The following is an 18,030-nucleotide window of genomic DNA, read 5'->3' on the forward strand; positions in this document are numbered from 1 at the left end:
GAAGTTGGAGGTACAGAAGGCTGTGTGGTCCTACAAAGTCACTTTGAATAATTGCACTGGTGTCTCCCCTTTTGTTATGATGAGAGGTAGACTACCCAGATGCAAGTTTAATCCAGGTTGGGTTTTCAAAGACAGTGTTCAGGAGTGGTCCCCGGAGGAAGTTAAAAAAAATCTGGTTTTGGCTCACGATAAAAGCAAGGTTTACTATGATAAACGTCATGGTGCTAAAGATGCTGTTATAAATGCTGGTGACTGGGTAAGAGTTAGGAAACCTTATAGAGTGGCGAAAGGTGAGAATAAATTTGATTCGCCTAAGATGGTTGTCGAGGTTCTCAGGAACTCTGTCAGACTGAGCGATGGCAAAGTTTGGAATTTAAAGGATGTGGCTTTTGACAGTTGCCAAGACCATGGTGTGGAGAACGTGGAGCCGGAGAAGAAATGTTGTGGTGATTTCGGTTGGATTGAGGATTATTTTGAGAATACTGATTTACAGTCTCATTTAGCGCCAAATTTGTCACTTCCTCAATTAGGGGAGGGGGAAGTGGTGATTAGTGATCCTAATGTGATTGATACTAATGTGACTTCTTGCCCTGCTCTCACTCATGCTAATTCTGTTCCAGCTTTACCAGTCACAGATAATTCTAAGAAGGTGAGAGTTTCGCCTGGTTGGCTTAAGGATTATGTTAGGTGGTCTTGTTAGGCAGACTCTTTTTATTTCTCTTTTGTGTTGTCTCCCTTTTCCCGCCTACCCTTGTTTCCCCCATTGTTTTCCTTTTGTTCCTTGTAAGGGGGGGGGGGTGTTATGTTGTGACTTATTCATTAGTGTAGCTTTAAGGCTCGTGCTGTAGCGAGCCTCTAGAATGTTTACCCTTGCATCGACTGTATTCTCTCTTGTTGGTCAGTTACGTCCTGGCTGCTTGGCTATGAGATGTGTTGCTGGCTCCGCCTGTGCTTCTATATTTTACTGCAATAAACTACTTGAAGAATCACCGCTCCGACTGCTTACTTAACAGATCCATTTTCACATTAATAAAAATATAATTGAAATAAACGTAGCTATTTTTTTCTTTCAAGACAATTTCATTTGAACAACAATTATATCGGGATAGTTCCAAAAAGTTAAGTTACTGAGTTAGGGTGTCTGAACTTGTTATTTTCATTAACGGGTTACAGCGAGTATTCTGTTCTTCTGGAGATGCCATACTAGAGCAAAGGTTTCAGTCAAGATCCGCCTCATTCATTCATGATAAGCAGCTACTGTAGTACAGGACAAACCTCCTAATTGGACACAAACATTCTCCGTACAGGTGTGTGTGTAGTGTATCGGCTCCCCATTTGTGTTGGCCATTGCGAGTGAAGGGTGGCCCGACAGGTATTCCCTCCACACAAATCACAAGCATCTAAATATCAAAATCTTCAACTGCTGTTTTAGTCCTCGTGCTAACGAATTTCAATTCAAGATCATTCCATGCTTATGTTCATTCGCTAATTTAATTTATTTGTATTCATTTGCTTTTCTGCAAGACATAATTAAATTAGATGGAAAGTCATTAAGAATATGATTTGCTGTTTATAATTTGCTCTTGTATTCTTCCTGGTACTCTTTTCAACACAGAAGGATTGCCAGAATACATTATTGCAGGCAGGTACAAATACCATGGGTATGTGGAATATGGACATAGCCTGGGCTACTAATGATCATAGATCTTGGTTATTTTCTACCACAAAAAAAGTGAAAATCATCCCAACTCTACACCTGTAAGGGGGTGGAAGGAGCTACTTTTCGTTTCATGCTCGTGACGGAACCATTCCGTCATGAGTCACGGTTGGTCTGTGCTAATAACGGAATGGTTCCGTCACGACCACGCCCGCGATTGGAATGTCCAGCACAGGGCTGGAATTCCTGCCGCACAGAAGCGGTTAATGGTGATCTGTCTTTAATCTTGCAGAAGTGAGGATGCTTTTATCGCCATGATTAACACTGCAAATTTACTGAACGGATGTGTTATTGACTACGTTGCCTGGCGCGTACAGGTCTGTTATCCCATGTCTCCCTCAAGTATCCCTCCGCAGGCCTGTTGCGTACATTAAATTGCGGTCTAGTGCCATGCGCAGACTCTTCATTTCCATGCAGTCAGCAGCCCTTCATGCCTTTCATTTCTGCTTGTAGCTATTCCTGCAACTATAATCCTACTGTATTATGTCACCCTGCTGTGAACAAGTGCCTTGATCTTTCCTTTCGCTGACTGAGGTGGACTTCCCACCAGGGAGCGCGGCCCATAGCTAAAGGTTTAATATGCTATTGTTCACGACGATTGCACCATTAACTGGTGTTCCCAGTGTTGAAAGGAATCTCAGAGTCTTTCTGTAGCTAGGTTCGAGGGTGACCCTTGAGCCATGAACGCTCCATCAGTGCCAGATATTCAGGAGGTCCATATGGAATGCAATTTACATTCATGTAATCCAAATGGGAATCATTTTGCAAAATCAGTACTTCAGTAGAACAGAAAAACTGAATTTAACAGTAGATGAGGGTTTTATGCAATGATGGCCCATCTTCTGTTAGCTTTTCGAGCTGGGCCTCGTAGGTTTGCCTTTTCCATTGTAATAACAATAATCACTTACTTTTTATATGTCACTTCTTACCATACTCGTGTTGTTTCTAAGGACTGGAAATAGTAGATGTTTTTCAAATGCAATACAACTCAATCTACAAATTTCTGAAATCTGCAACACTCAGTTCAGCTTGCTGGGGTTCAAATGTGTGATATTAAGATAACAGCAGATGTTAGCAGTGAGTGGTAAAGCACAGATCCATCTTGCTGGCTGATAAACAGGGGCATTATCTATTCTGGCATGCAGAGAGCTTATCACTAAAAAGTGGGGACTGAGGAACGGTGGTCGGTGACCCTAGTGTTTTCACACTAAGCCTACATGGTCTCCAGCCTGTACACTGCTTCTGCACGGCTCAGGGGGGGCACTCCAGACCCTCTGCTCGTGGCTCTGGATCTGCCGGCGCCCCATCAGGCTGGAACAGGTACATGTATACGTGTGTTTTTTTGCGAGCGCGCGTCAGGGCGCAGATGAGCGGAGCCAGGGAATCCAATTTGCAGCCTTCATGGTCCTCCTGTTTTAATGCTGCTCGCCAGCAGTGTGTTTCCACATGAAATGAAGTGCAGCCGATCTGACAGATCCCTTTCGCTTTCGTCCTTGCGTTTTATCTTTTGCCTTTTCTAGCATAAAGAGTTGGCTGCGGCGCATTTTAACATAAAAGCCAAGGCTCGCAGGCTCCCAATTTCTTCTGACGTGAAATTACTTGCAAAACTGTAGCCCCGCCATAGTAAATGTCAAGGCTTTGCGTGTAACCGTGTTAGGGGGAATGAAAAGCAAACTCCTGCGGGCGAACACATATTTAATAAGGAAAAACCCACATGAAAGAGTTGGCTAAATGAATAAGAGCGCTCAGTGCCTGGCTCCCAGTGGGGCTACGGATGGCAGTGCCTAGATCTCAGTGTTCTCCTTGGCAGAAGATGTCGGTTCAGTGCTTTGCGGTCTTAGGGAACCTGTTCATGGCGCCGTTCGGAGAAAAATGTTGCCAGGTGTAAAGTCCCTGAGACCTTATCAGTTATTCTAAAGTCACAGGTGAAGGAGGGAGTTCACACATGTTTATTTAAATGGCAAGAGTAGGCTGGTGCATTCGATCTGGTTTGATTTAGTTGCTTAGGTTGCTTTTCTTGAAGGCGCTAGGAGTGACAGTGATTCCTGAGTGGATGGTTTGTCTGATGGGAGTCTTGAGTTGCTTCATATTCTGTGGTAGGGTTTCGGTGGCGGTGCAGGACGGAGGCCTTGGGGAAAGATGCAGGGCTAAGCGCATGTTTTGAGGTGAGTGGTCAGACGTCTAGGTCTCAAGAATCTTAATGCTACAGATGTGGCTGTTAAACAGTTTGGGGTGGGTAGAAGGAGTATCAAAATAGAGTAGAGGTAGGAAAAGTAGGGACTCGTCCTCCACAAGACTATGCAAATAACCAAACAGGGTCCCTTCTGTATCAGAAAAGGAAGAAAACACCCCTTGCAGGAACTTGAGAGAAAGAAAAAAAAAGTATTTCATATAACCCTCACCCACCCTGGTTTCCCCTTGGTGGCATGCTTTATCATAGGGTCCATCCCTGCCCTCTACAGACAAGGGCGTGCTGCTGCCAACGAATACACGGGAGCACGTGATTGAAAAATAAGGGTGTCCCTATACACCTATGTGGTCTTCAAATTAAAATGGAGTGGGTTTTATTTAAAGTGCGAAAATAAAGGTTACAAATACCAAATTAGTGGGACAAAAACAATTTTATTTCTTACCCCTAAAGTGGTATACTAAATTCTGGGGATATGCGAGAAAAACTCTATGCGTGATTACCTATTGTTTCCATGGTAGGTCAACTAGTTTCAAGCCCTACCAAAAGGCTTTTCGTCATGACCTTAAAGGAGTAATGATGCTCCCAATATTGATGTTACTGTGAACATAATAGCAGTAATAAAAATACAAAAACAAATATACACCACCTAATTGGTCTGTCTTAAATATCAAAAATCCTGCAGGGCTATGAAAAGAAAGGAAAAGGTTAAAAAATACACGACCCGTAGGTCTATATTGAGTTAAAAATCAATGTTGATTCAGTGGTTGTGGTGGTGAAAATACCAAAACCATGCATCTAAAGTGCTAAAACCAGTGACAATGAGTCTTACAAGACAGTATAAAAACATGTAACTTATAATGTCTGTTGGCACATCATCTTGTTATTGTCGTAATAATATAGCGGTTAATTACATACATTATACGTGAGCATCATTTGGCCCCATGAGTCCTTTGAGGACTTGGAAGGGACGCCTGTAGTCACACCCTAAAAATGATAGCCACAGTATGAGTCGAAATCTGCCAATCACAATACTGTAACAAAAGAGTGTCAGCGAACCCTGTCGGAACGCAGGGCAGCACGCATCTACTTACTCTGTCAAGGCTACTCCCTATTGGAAAACCTGTCTGTACTCGATCAAGGCCCCGACGTTAACCATGTGTGTTGCGGTGCCCTCATTGGAGTGAGCGACTAGACCGCTGACCGTGGTGCTTGTCCTCACTTCCGAGTTGGGGTGCCGGCTGGCGAGCCTGTTATTGTTGGTGCGAGCAATAACGTTTTTTGATACCATTGCGACTCGAAGAAAGTCATATACATGATCACGTAAATAACGTTCTTCGAGTTGCAATTTGTAATTTACACATTGCGACTCATAGAACGTCATATACATGATCAACTGCCCATGTGACCTCCATTACATGGGCATGACATTGAGGAAAATAAAAACACGCATATGCGAACACCGGAGCAACCTGAAATGCCAACGTGCTACGACTAAAATGACAACTCATAACCTGGAACAGAAACACACACTAAAGGATCTGAGATGGACGAAAATATACCATGGGGCTAATTTATATGAACATAACACCTTTATGAAACACAACAACCAATGGGCATTTTTTGGAAGAGGGCGCTCACAGCGTCCCTCTCTTCTGAACATGATATCTTATATGTACTGTTAGTCATTCAAATCTAGCATACAACACCCAGCTGATGCTCTCCATTGAGTATAACGGGACATGTTTTGATGCCCACTGATTTTACGTACTACTAGTTGATCTCAAATGCCAGATGAGTCAACACCCATTTGTATGTGCAGTAGAACCCACCCTCATCACATCTGGAGTGTTTCTTTTTCATTTCATAATTCACTATTCCGCCACTGACCAAATGGTAAGTATTGGGTTCACAAATATATTGTGATCTAATGCGCAGTAAGCGTAATTTGAAGCATAATATCCACATTATTCGTCTCATAATGTTTTGCAATCCAAATATGTAAAAAGGTCTCTAATACATGAAATACATCATTGTTGCAGTTACCATTGGAACCCCTACTAAGTGGCTCTACAATAGCATTGCATTAATGATACTTGTTAGTTCCTGATACGAGGCACTATTAAAATGATAGCTATGGTATCAAAAAACGTTTTCTCGCACTAACAATAACACGCTCGTCAGCCGGCAACCCAACCAGGAAGTGAGGACACGCACCGCGGTCTAGTCGCTCACTCCAACGAGGGCATCGCAACACACGCGGTTAAATAGGATACCCACTTGCGGCTCCAGTAGCGTCGGAGCCTCGATCGAGTACAGAGAGGTTTGCCGAGAGGGAGTAGCCTTGACGGAGTAAGTAGATGCGCACTGCCCTGCGTTCCGTCAGCGTTCGCTCACACTCTTTTGTGACAGTATTGTGATTGGCAGGTTCTGTCTTCCATTTTGTCTCACACTGTGGCTATAATTTTTAGGGTGTGACTACAGGCGTCCCTTCCAACTCCTCGAAGGACTCATGGGGCCAAATGATGGTCACATATAATGTATGTAATTAACCTCTATATTATTACGACTTTGTACTGTCTTGTGAGTCTCATTATCACTGGTTTTAGCAGTTTAGAGGCATGGTTTTTGTATTTTCATGACCACAACCACTGAATTACCAATTATGTTTAACTCAATATAGACCTATGGGTCGTTTTTTTTTTTAACGTTTTCCTTTCTTTTTATACCCCTGCAGAATTTTTGTTAGGTGCTGTATATTTGTTTTTGTATTTTTGTTACTGCTATTATGTTCACAGTAACAACAGGAGTAGGAGCATCATTTCTCCTTTACGGTCCTGATGAAAAGCCTTGGGGTTGAGCTTAAAATTAGTTGGCCTACCAGGGAAAAAATAGGTATTCACGCCTAGAGTTTTTCCTGCCTATCCCAAGATTTTAGTATACCACTTTAAGCGCAAGAAATAAAATTGTTGTGGTCCCACTAATTTGGTATTTTTAACCTTTGTTTGTCACACTTCAAAGAAAACCCACCCCATCTTCATTTTAAGAGCATATAGGTGTATAGGGACACCCTTATTTTTCAATCAAGAGTTCCCGCTTATTTGTTGGTAGCAGCACACGCCCCTGTCCGTAGAGGGCAGGGATGGACCCTATGATGAAGCCTACCACCAAGGGGAAACCCAGGTTCTTGAGGGTTATTGGAAAGAATATTTTTTTTCTCAAGTTCCTGCAAGGGGTGCTTTCTTCCTTTTCTGATATGGAAGGGACCCTTTTTGGTTATTTGTGGGTAGAAGCAGGCCAACAGATTGATTAGAGATGATAGGAGGTGTCACAACACTGCCCTCACATTCTTGCTTTAGCTTTTCAGCATATTAGTTGGGGAAGTGATGTACTTCATAAAGTGACAACTTTGGAAGAGGAAGTATGTAAATGAACCTCATATGAGTATGCTTTAGAACAAAAATGAAAACTTCTGTTATATGTATTTATATAGCGCACAGCTCACCCAGTAGGGTATCTTGCAACTGAAGCAGGAGCTTTATTGACCGAGAAAGAGTCGGGGCTAGGTGATGATTTAATTTCTTGCAGAATTAAAGAACTGAGCAAGAGTCGGGGTTGGTGATGATTTAATTTCTTGCTTGCAGAATTCAAGAACTGAGCCAGAGGCTCAGATGTGCAGGCGTAGGTCATTTCAGACTTTAGGAGCAATGTAGGAGAAGGCCTGACTGCCGGATATGATTTTGCATATGCTTGGGTGTGTGCGCGAGTAGAAGTCCAACTGAGTGGAGGTATTTAGTAGGTATGTGGAAGTTTATGCGGTTACGTTACATGGGGCCAATGTTGTGTAAGGCTTTATATGTGTGTACAGAGGTTGAAGAGTGCACGTTTATACATTGGGAGCCAGTGGAGCTCTTTAAGGTGTGGGTGATATGTGGATGGGAGGTTGGGAGGTTGGGGTTAGCCTGGCTTCTCAGTTTTGTGTGGTCTGGATTCTTCTGGTCAGTTGAACATTGATTCCAGTATAGAGTGTGTTGCCGTACTCAAGCTTGCTGGTGATAAGGGCTTGAGTGACGGTTCCGCAGTTGTTGGTGAGGAGCCATTGAAGACCTTCTTGAGCATCTTGAGTGTGTTGAAGCAGGAAACAGAGACTACATTCACTTGGCTGGTCATGTTGAGTTGGTTGTATTACTGTTTCAAGTTTCTTTGCATTGGTTGCTGAGAGGGATGTTGGTCTGAGTTAATTAAGCCACCAGGTGGAGTCCCATAGTGAGCTGTCTTTGCCGAAGGCTACTACTTCTATCTTCTCTGTGTTAAGTTTGAGGCAATTGGTTTTAATCCATCTGGCGAATTCGATTCTGCTGGCTTAGAAATTGGTCTGGGTTTTTGGCGTGTAAGCTGGAAGTTGTCAGCATAGGATATGATGTTGATTCTATGGGTACGGATGATGCTGTTGAGTGGGTAGCTAGGCATTGAACAGAGTCGGGCTTAGTGAGGCTGATTGTGGAGCTCAGCAGATGAGGTTGATTGTGTCCTGGTGTACCAAAGATTGGTTTGCGAAGCAGTTGCTGTGTAATAAAAAGCAACTGCTCTGTAACCTGACCTTCATTTTGTTCTGTGACAGTTGTACAAATCTGTTTCAGCACAAACTGACCAGTCAGCATTCACAAAATATCTTCTCATTAATATTAATGATATATGATTCTATTTCTTAATCCTTTGGTAGAGATGCCCGTGTTCAAGTGGAGGGCTGCACAATGCGCCATCCCAGCATTAGCATTTAAGAATGCCTACTTTTCAAGTTTGGCTTCAATGCACAGTAAGAGCATACCTACTGGTTCCAGTTTTTTTTAAATACACATATTGATTGGGATTTTGCCCCATGGAAAAGAGCATTTCTCTCTCACATGCTATTGGTTGTGCAGCATATCGTTTCATCTCCTATGTAATGTTTACGTCATAATGCGCGAAGGACATTTTTACATCGCTTAAGTGTGCTCATACATCATACATTCAGTTTTTATTGTCATACAAGCTTTCTGTACATAAACCAATCTTTTATGAGATATGGTGTACTGAAGTAACCTTTTTTTAAATGCTCTGGAAATGTTCAGTAGCTCATGTCCTGTTGCTTAGTCTGAGTATTTACTGGGAATAGTGATTCTTCTCTGAGCATGTGTTTTTCTTCATCAGCCTTCAAGCATTTCTTTTGTGGATGGTGAATCTGCCTCTTAGGTATTTGTATTTTCACTGATCAATGAAAAGTGTGCAGGAGACAGTACGCTTCTCGTGCTCACTATGATCAATGTCTATCTCAAGGTGTAGGGAGGTATTCGCCCTACATACAATCTATGCATAAAGCTTGGTAGTTTTTTTTCACTGAAGCACACTTTTTTAAATTAATTGAAAATGTTCTAGGGCTGCTCATGAGCCACGGTATGTACTTAGTGATTTGTGTTTTACCTCCGAGCATGTGTTTCTTCTGTACCAGCTTTGAGACATTGGAGGTAGTTAGTTGCCTGAGTCTGCCTATAGGGCTCTTTCATTGTCAGGATGCCTGGTCACATGTTTTAGGCATCGGCCTTTTGGTGTCTATCCACTGAGCATGTGGTAATGACTGTTTTTAGTGCCACTGTTTTTATTGCATATGCTCTATTGTAGCACTGATGTATGTCGATAGCATAGCAAAGAGAAATTGCAACAGACGTTTAGCATCAGTGACCCTGCAGTGATCGTATGCGTTTGCCAATTAAGTACTTTCATTACCACTGATTCATGAAAGGAATGAATGAGCATGAGCTGAAGACAGACACTGAGCACACAAGGATGCCTAATAAAGGAGCATTCCCACGAAACATATGAAGATTTTCTGGAACTGAAGAGTGGCTGTTAATGTCCATTGCTTAATGTCTTTTCTAACCATTTGCTGGTGATTACGGTTTGTCCTCTGACCATGTAGCAATGTTTCTGTTACTTTGCAGCCTCTGAGCAAGCAGCAGGCTACTATTTTGACTTGTTCACTTACCGGGCCTTGTATTTTGAGCATGGTCTATAGAACAAGGTGTCCCTTCTGAGCATGTGGTAAAGAAATGCTGTTGTGTTGTGCGCTGTATTTAGTTCCCTCTTTACCATGGTAGAGTAAAATGAACTAGAAGTAGAAATGTGGTGTCAGTGAATGTCTGGTTATTAGGGCCTCAAGTTGCGCGAGTCCACATTCAGTGTTTTCATTGTCACTGATTCATGAATGAGCATAAACGGGTGACAGACACTTCTATCGAAAGGATGCCTAATGAAATGGAACAATGAATACCTGAGCTCAGAAAAGAGTGAGCAGCAGCCATAGAGGAAAATAGCTTCCTTCCCCTAAGTTGATTGTAGCCGCCCATTCACTCACTCACTCATCTTATGATGTCAACCATCCATAACTCATCTGTTTATCCAGCCATCTGTCCCATGTATTCACTCACTCACCCATGTGTGTATGCACTCAGTCACCCATTCAGCTGCACATTTAATCACTCATCCATCTACTCTTTGGCTAGTTTTCTTACTCACCCCGGTAACTGTCAACAAAAACACATAAGCAAAATCAACATTGTTGGAGCACTTATATTAAAATATCAGCCAGACCTACTTGCTTTGTCAGTGCTTGATTGGCAAACCAAAGGGACAGCGGCTACAATTAATAGAAAAGAGAAATATAAAATAGGAATTCTCTGAATAGCATGGGGGGGTGGGGGGGGGGGGGGGGGGGGTAATGCGCCATTTGCGCTCCACAATGCAGAAAGTGGACAGTCACACAGTGGAAGCTGTCCATCAAGGACAATTTCGACTTTTGAATGGATACCATCACGTCTAGGATGTTGGTATCCAATCAGTGGTTTGTGGTTACAATTATGGCTGCAACCCAATAATGCACTGCTTTGCAGTTTGAACAAGAGATCATGTTTTTCTCCCTCTTCCTTCCAAATTGCTGTGCTTTGCAGAGTGAACGTTTTGAATCAGAAAGACATTTCCGCCTCGCAGTGTTACGCTATGACTTGTAGTTTTTAAGTAAAAAATAAGACTGTCAATTTGCAAATTGCAGGCTTTGTAACTACAAGACTATTTAATAACTCGAGCATATTGTTTCTCTTCTTCCAATCCCTTACTCCCTGAGATTTAAGGCCAAATCTCTTGTATGCTTTTCATAATTGATTTATCTGGATTCTGTTCTAATCTAATTTATTGATATATTTATAAATATAAGAGAAACACATAGATGTAGCATGAAAATTCGTTTTTGTGTGGCGAATGTAAGCACTTTATGAAATGAAATGAAATGAAACTTATATAGCGCACAACTTACCCTGGGGCATCTCCGCGCTTGCTTAGGAAACCCGTCCTGGTATTCCCCTGTGAGATAACCCTGGCAGGGTATCCACAAGGTGAAAGCCAGGCATCCCACCGCGAGGGGCCGTTGTGGAGATTAAGCAAGCTATTGCCCAGAGTCGCAGAGTGTGAACCCGTGAGTCGAGAAGGCACCGGAGCGAGAATTAACGAGGCCATGGAATTTTTGAGCCCAAGACCTGCCGAGGCGGGGAATTGAACCCTGGTCCAGGGCCGAACTCAAGCTCCAGGTCTGCCGCCTCTAACCCCTGAGCCACACTTCTCCGATGGAGAAAACATCTTAGTACAAGTGGGCCCTTTGTAATATTACAGTTTGCAACACTGATCCTAACTTTACAGTAGGTGTAACTGCACCCTCTGTGCTTAATTGAGTACACGGATTATACTCCTAGGCCAGGCGAGCATTGCGAGCATAATCGGGGCTAAACATGAGATGCCTTGTGGAAAACATGTGCTTAACTAAGCATATAACTTACAAGTGGGATTTGTTTAGAGATTGGGCATTTTAAGGTCGACCCTTTGAGGTTTAAGGTAAAAAGATGAAGCGGTCCGTGATTGAAATTCTTTTCTTCCTTTTAATTTGGTCCAAGGGGTGACTGGGTTACCCCTTTTTTTTGTTGTTAAAATAGCTTGCAGTCGGAGGCACAGGCTTTATTTGCATGTTACTTGTCCAATCTCCATTAGAACAGAGTCGATGTGGCATGTGTGGGAGAGGGTGGGTGGTGAATTATTAGACTATTCAGAGCCTCTGCACTGGTAAGGGTTCCGCTGCATGAGATTGAAGGAGGAGGGTTTCTCTGCATGGTGGGTTTTAGTGATTCTTGTGCATGGTCTGAGGCAGTGCTTCGTCTGCCCACAGGATAAACAATATGGTAGAAGTGGTCTTGTTTCCTCTCTAGCAACTCCTATAGGGGTATCTGCGGGGCCAAAACGAGCGAGGCGGGGTTCACGGCGAGGACCGTGCAACAGCGGTGAGGCAGGAAGGAACCCGGGCCACTGGGTTCCTCCAGATGAATTGGAAGAGCCCACCAATGCCTCCTCTGCTGAATGCTGAGTGCCAACAGATGGCCACCAGCACTGTTTCTTCTGCTCTTCCCGTTACCTCCCCCCTCCCCCCGTCCCCCCTCCCTCCCTCCGGGGAGAGGCGAGTCCCTGTCCCACTGGAAGGGGATGAACATGAGCCGGGACCAACTGCGGGGATGGGTTGCTGGTGACTCTCCAGGCTCCGGGACACTGCATGCTGGCTGTGCGGAGAATGGTGAGAGTATGGCGGCCATATTGGAGGTGAAAAGAACGTCGCTGCGCACCTCTGAGATTCTGCTTACCCCAGCCTGCAACGCTCAACTGAACCTCAGTGAAGAGGCTGTGCTGCTGCCTTTTACAGTGCCGGGGGGACAACCAGGAAGATTTATTTATTTATTTTATTTTAAGAGTTTTATATAGCGCTGGCTAGACCCCGAGTTATCAGAGCGCTTTACATGAGGTTCCACAAAAATTACATTACAAGATTACATCAGTTCCAATTTACATCAGTTGCTAGACAAACAATTACAAGAGCATAGAAGATGAGATAATTGAAGAGTAGAGGGGGAAGGGGGTATGGGTAAAGGGGTAGGAGGGCGATATGGCAGAAAGACGAAAGGAAAGTCTGTCCAAAGTCCGGCTGGGTAGGTGACGGTCGAGGGGGAAGTCCCAAAACCCATCTCCTCTATAGCTATCAGGTAGCTCCACCGGGCATTGGCCAAATAGTTAGGTCTCAATGGGAAAAACATTTAAAGAAACATGGAGGGCAAAATAAATGTAGCGTAGAGGGGAGGGGGCAGGGAAGAGAGAAAGGGGGATAGGGGAAGAGACAACAAGGAGAGACGAAATTAAATCTTGTCTAAAGGTCGACTGGGTAGGTGATGGCCAAGGAGGGAGTCCACGGCCCATCTCCCCTATAGCTAAACCAGGTAGCTCCATCGGGCATTCGACAAAATAGTTCAGTCTCAATACATTGAGAGAGGAGAGAAGGAGAGACATAAATAGAGGGAGGATGCGGGAAGAGACGACAGGAGAGAGAAAAGGAAGTCTGGCTAAAGACCGACTGGGTAGGTGACGTCCAAGGAGGGAATCCCCGACCTATCTCCCCTATAGCTAAACCAGGTAGCTCCATCGGACATCAGACAAAATAGCTAGATCTCAGATGACGAGGGGAAATTCACAGATAAACAGTGTGTGGACTAAGGGCCAGGACAGGTGAAGGCAGAGGTCAGTAGCAGGAATGCGGAGAGGAGTAGTGCTGGGAGGGGTAGGAGGAAGGTAGTTCGGTAAAAAGTTCCCATGGATCTGGTGGACTATAGTTGCCAGCTTAGCCAATGTGCGGGTACTCGGCTGATTCTCCGGTGCAGTCTCAGGTACAGTCAGATTCTGTGTTATTTTTGGTTTCCCCATTGTGCTGTCTGGAGTGGTTCTTTGTGTGCGGGGTGTTGCCGGTGTCCCGGACATGTGTGGCAGAGCCTCAGTCTAAGAAGTGCCCCGGTTTTGTTCACAGCCATCTTGTGAGCGCTCCCGGTTCCTTTTCAGGGCCACTTGGGCAGCCGTTGTCGGGGGGGCACAGTCGGCGGTGAGCCCTGCCAGGGGGGGCCCAAGTTTGCATTGTGGCTGTTCCGATTGCTAGTGCTGGGCTTCACCCCCAGGGCGCAGCTTCCAAAACGGGCGACGGGAGACCTCCGGTGTGTGCCACTTGTGTCAGAGGGGAGGAAGGTGGTATCCTAAGCGCGATTGTAGTGCGTATATCCAGTCCGCCACGTTAGGGTCAGGCAGTGACTGTCATTGCTGCATCCAGCCAGCATGAGTAGCAATGGGAGGGGGGGGGGGGGTCACGCGTGCGGTATAGGGTGGTTCAGGGGAGTCAACCTCCTCCTGTCTGCCGTGGTATTCCTTCATTGGGTTCCGACTCCTTTCACCGTTTATGTTAGTCGCGGCACTCTGCGGGCGCCATTTTGGAACCAGGCAGCTCAATTGAAGAGAGTGGCGCTCAAACACGCAGCAGGGCCGAAGGCGGGGGTGGGGGGAAGCGGGCGCCTCACCTTCTCCAGGCCACAGATGCCGGATCGACTCCCCTTGATGTCATCCGCAAGGTACGCCATGATCGAACTTTCATTCGGATCAGGGTCACAGCGGTGTGAGTCACAGGCACCTTCCAGTCGCTGACCCGATCTCCGGCACCTCCCACTAAGTGGCGCTTAAAGAAAAGAACTGATGTCCACACGTCTGGGTGGCGCCTATATAGGCGTCCGCAAAGTCCTAGCAGACTGTACCAACAACGTCACGCAGAGCCGAATGGAGACACCTGACGACGAGCACAATTGGTATTGCTCAGCAAAAGTTTCCGGATCCAGTCTGACACCTGACATCCGCAGTTTTGTTTCTCGTGGTCAAACACATCAAAGGCTTCTGTTATCTTTTTGTGTAGATCTGTTATCAAGGTTGTCCCACCTGGGGCACGTTGACTACAGCCTGGCTTGCTCCCCCTATGTAGCACGACCGTGGGTACAGGGCTAGTGGCTGGGGTCCTTCGATGTTGTTTGAACTTATCTTCGATCTAACCAACCAGCTGAGACCATAGAGTTATGCTATATACTATCCTTATGTTATGTCTATATTCTTTGTAGTCACTTCCTGCCAATACTGGCAGATTATATCTACAATCTTAGTTTAAATTGCACATCTTTCGTAAACACCATTGTGTAACGTTTTATTTTTGTGTTCAGACTCCTGTATCTGTTCTGTTTTGTATCTTATATGTAATCCATGTACTTCTGTAATGTAACTGGTTCTATTGTAAAGAGGACTGACACCTTCGGGTAAAGTACACACTATATAATAACGCACACATGAATAATAAATCTACTGCGCATGCACCTGCATGGCACTCCAAGAGGTGCTTAGGGCCGCCTGGGGCAGATACAGTGCTCAGATAGAATACTAAAATTATATTCTGCTAGAGAGTTTTCGGAGCATTATCATGTTATTGTTTATTTGTCAACACGCGCTGCATCCGACTGCTGAGCACCGAAAGGCTGATTAGAGTTTGCACGTTGTGTCTTTTTCCCCTGAGCCGTGCATTTTAACAAGGTCGCAGCATACCGGTTGATTCTCAAGGCTTCTTCTGGGTGATGTTCATAAGGCCTTTGTCGCTCTCGTGTTGTGTTTGTCCCCCAACGCGGGAACAAAACCCCCAGTGTTCTCTCACAGTCCATGTTTCACTTCATTACAAGAATTCTCAAGGCCGGGGAGGGCGGTGGCCCTTTCAGTCTGTGTGGCATCGCCCTCTCCCGCTGTCTGCCGATCATTCGCCGGCTTTGAATTGAGGCATTCCTCTGTAGCCCGCGCGCCCCGGCGTCTTGTAGTATCTGTGCTGTGGAAGCATTTGACCCCTCACGCCCCGCTGCCTTTCTCTCGGGCGGCGGGCCATCCCGGACGAATTATTTATCAGAATCTTTAATTGCGCGGGGACAGTTGATAAATTTCAGGACATTGTACATCACGTCACGTTAGGAAGCGCCCCAGATGCTCATGTATAAACCAGGAGTCACGGTGCATTTGGCAAAATGGCCTCTCCATCTGCTCCCGGGAGCGCGGCGGAGAGGCAGGCCCGGCTTTTAATGGAGCCGTCTTCTCTGCTGTCAGCGCCGCGCGGCGGGGGAGGGAGGGGGCGGGGCGGTGCCGGCCCACAGTCATCGAGCTTGGTAAGGCCACCCTCACTGTCTCCCCTTCTTCCGTTTTTACCAGTCACAGTCCCAGGAACCTTATGCTGTGCAAGGGTTTATCGAAAAGAATTTGTTGAACGACCCCCAAATTCATGTTTTATATTTGATTTGTTTTATATAGTGCCTAAATTATGACAGTTTCAAAATGCCCTGGGACGAACAGTCTTTTAAAGACAACACGTAATGGATAGTGGTACATATGGTGATGCCTTATCATGATGTTTCTCATGTTTTTTGTTATTAGTTGACCTAAGTGGCACACCCTTGTTTGATGGCCAGAGTTGTCAAGTGTTTCCTGAACTGTTCATTGTTTCCGTGATCAAGGAGTCGTTTGCTTTTGTCCAGAGACACAGATATACTGAACTCCCGCTCTGACTTCTAAGGAGTCCTCTGAGCCGGCCCAATGCATAGACCAGCTTTTGTATGTATTTTGGTACCCGTGCAGCACCCAATAGCTTTCTGACCAGGTTAAATATTCTTGAGGGGGACAATGTAAGCATTTTAGCGATGCTATTGTGGAGCCTGGTTTCTTTAAGTTTAGACATACTCCTTGCCTGGACCGGCCCTATTTTCCTGCTGTGATCCTCTTCTGTGTGAATTTGCAGGACATATGCTTGCATTGTTGGCTGAAGTGCCATGTAAGTGTGAAACACTAAAACTTTGTTTTTAGGGCTTTACCCAACGGGTAACCTCTGTTTCTGCTCAGGTCAGTCATAGGTAGCTATTTTTCATCCAATGAAAGCTATGGCCGAGTTACTGTGTGTGATCGTGGACGGATATACAGGCTTTCTCTGAAGGACAAGATGCATTTGGGTGCCACAAAAAAAAACACTTGGAAGTTTGTTGTTTTGTTGGACGGCTTGTGCTATGAGCCAATTATACATTTCTAGTACATGGTGCAATGAAGGAGTGAAGTAATTGATAAGTGCTACCCTTTTCATATTAATATACTAGTGGTTTGGCGTTTGTATACTCTGCTTTTAGCCATAATCCACTGCCATCATCCTATATAGTGACATTATTCTGAGTGTCATCTTGGAATCTTTGAGGCTGCAAAACCAGCATTTCTCTTTCAACATTTTCTTTCCCTGCATGTGCGTTGATTTTGGGTTGAAATCCCTTAGTGAAGGACACAAGGTGGCTGCGTAGTGTGCAAATGATAACCAGGAATGTATGTTACCATGGGTGTTGTCCATCCATGGATGAGCTTTAAAGCTTAATTATGCCTGAGTCTGGGGTGTAAGTAATGGAGTGAAACAATAAGTGAAAGAGTATCGCAATTTTACTACTCCAATTTGAATTAGAGACTCCAATGAGTGAGAACATCATGGCTTTAAGCATTTTGGACTCTTAGGTTCAACTGGCAAGTGTGTATTGACACAGGATGCTGGAGAAGGAAACAGAGTTATCACTTGGCATAACCAAAGTCATTTTGATGAACACTTTGGGGCATTTTCAGGGTAAGATCTCAAGTGTCACTCGGTTCTGCAGGGCAAAATACAAGGCATCCAAGAAAGGTAATATTGTACTGTCTTGCCATGAAGTAGCTCCTACCTTCTGTAAATTATTCTAATGACAACTCGCCACACACATTTGTGCCTCCACCCCACTAATGTTTACTCCTAACTCCTACAAATGTAATCTACTACAAAATACTATGGTAAGTGCATGGAATGGTATCACTAAAACTACTGAATTAACTACTAGCCTTGTGTTCCGGAGCAAGGGTAGGAAGCACTATGCAAATGCCATTACACTTACAAAAATATACACATTGCAATAGAAAGGGCCTCTGATTTACTTACGTAGTTTGTTAATATCCAAACTAGAGTTATGTGTGGTATATATATACACACACACACACACACACACACACACACACACATTTGTTGAAACTTTATTATTCTTACCTCAAATGTAATTTGGATACATACCTGGTTGTTGTCCTAATAAGCGCCCCCCCCCCCTAATATTAACAGTGGTTA

The 18,030-nt window shown here is 44.6% G+C and overlaps 1 protein-coding gene across 1 annotated transcript in view; it reads left to right on the top strand.

Annotated features, from left to right (window-relative positions):
- Positions 1-18,030, top strand: part of COX10 (cytochrome c oxidase assembly factor heme A:farnesyltransferase COX10) — a 588,107-nt gene that overhangs the window by 456,747 nt on the left and 113,330 nt on the right. The window lies entirely within an intron of this gene.

The sequence above is a fragment of the Lissotriton vulgaris genome, chromosome 7 (assembly GCF_964263255.1).
Source record: "Lissotriton vulgaris chromosome 7, aLisVul1.2, whole genome shotgun sequence".
Lineage (NCBI taxonomy): Eukaryota > Metazoa > Chordata > Amphibia > Caudata > Salamandridae > Lissotriton > Lissotriton vulgaris.